Genomic DNA, 895 nt, shown 5'->3' on the forward strand with positions numbered 1-895 from the left:
TCTCTTCACAGCACAACGCGCATTGCAGTGAAGGGGCACTAAAGAAAAAAACCCGCGTACTATTGGCACCCCTACTTCGCCGCTGAAAATTTCGCATTTTTGGTGCGGGTTATACGCGCGAAAATACGGTACAACAATCAAGGCACAGAACACGGCGAATACTTTCGTACGTGGCAGTAGTGCCTGTGCTTGTCTTCTTCCAAATGCATGCCACGTGTACTTATTCTAACACAGCCCGGTTTGTTTTTGTGTCACACCGCCGATTTCAGCACCCTGTGAGTTTTGTCGCCATGCAAAAGGTATCCGTATTGCTTGGTCACCCGGCGCGCTGAAAAAAAAAGAGAAAAACACACGCCCAACGTGGGGCTCGAACCCACGACCCTGAGATTAAGAGTCTCATGCTCTACCGACTGAGCTAGCCGGGCGACAAGATGTAGGTATGCACCAGAAAGAACTGACGATATAAAACTTCCCACAACAAAAAGCATTCAAAATCGGCGTGCAAAGATTTTCAAGGGCCGAATCATTCCCATCGTGGTGGATTACCCTGCAGATCTGTTTCGGTTTCATCGGTTGCACACAAGTGTCTAATACCCCTGCTGCATTAGTGTCCGAATGTCATTTTAAGCAAATGTCATTTGACTCAAATGCCAAAATGCCATTCGGCTCAAATGACATTCAACCCAAATGAGCACCGAGAGAGGCATTTGGGATTTCAAATGCCATTTCTAGCACTCTCGCACTCAGCGTCTTCGATCGGCAATAAAAAACAATATTTCCGTACGTAAAACAAACAAAATATTTTTGTTCTTGGAACTATGTCCACTGTTCATTTACTTAAAATATGAAATCAACATATTTAATTTTCGTACTCTCACAATCAGTGGGTCAGTGG

The 895-nt window shown here is 44.8% G+C and overlaps 1 non-coding gene across 1 annotated transcript; it reads right to left on the reverse strand.

Moving 5' to 3' along the window:
• Window positions 1–352: 352 nt before the first annotated feature.
• Trnak-cuu (transfer RNA lysine (anticodon CUU)) lies at window positions 353–425 on the reverse strand. The gene has a single exon. It is a non-coding gene; the product is annotated as a tRNA-Lys (tRNA).
• Window positions 426–895: the final 470 nt, after the last annotated feature.

Source organism: Haemaphysalis longicornis, unplaced genomic scaffold (genome assembly GCF_048455015.1).
Source record: "Haemaphysalis longicornis isolate Haplotype H1 unplaced genomic scaffold, Haemaphysalis longicornis Haplotype H1 scaffold_246, whole genome shotgun sequence".
Taxonomy (NCBI): domain Eukaryota; kingdom Metazoa; phylum Arthropoda; class Arachnida; order Ixodida; family Ixodidae; genus Haemaphysalis; species Haemaphysalis longicornis.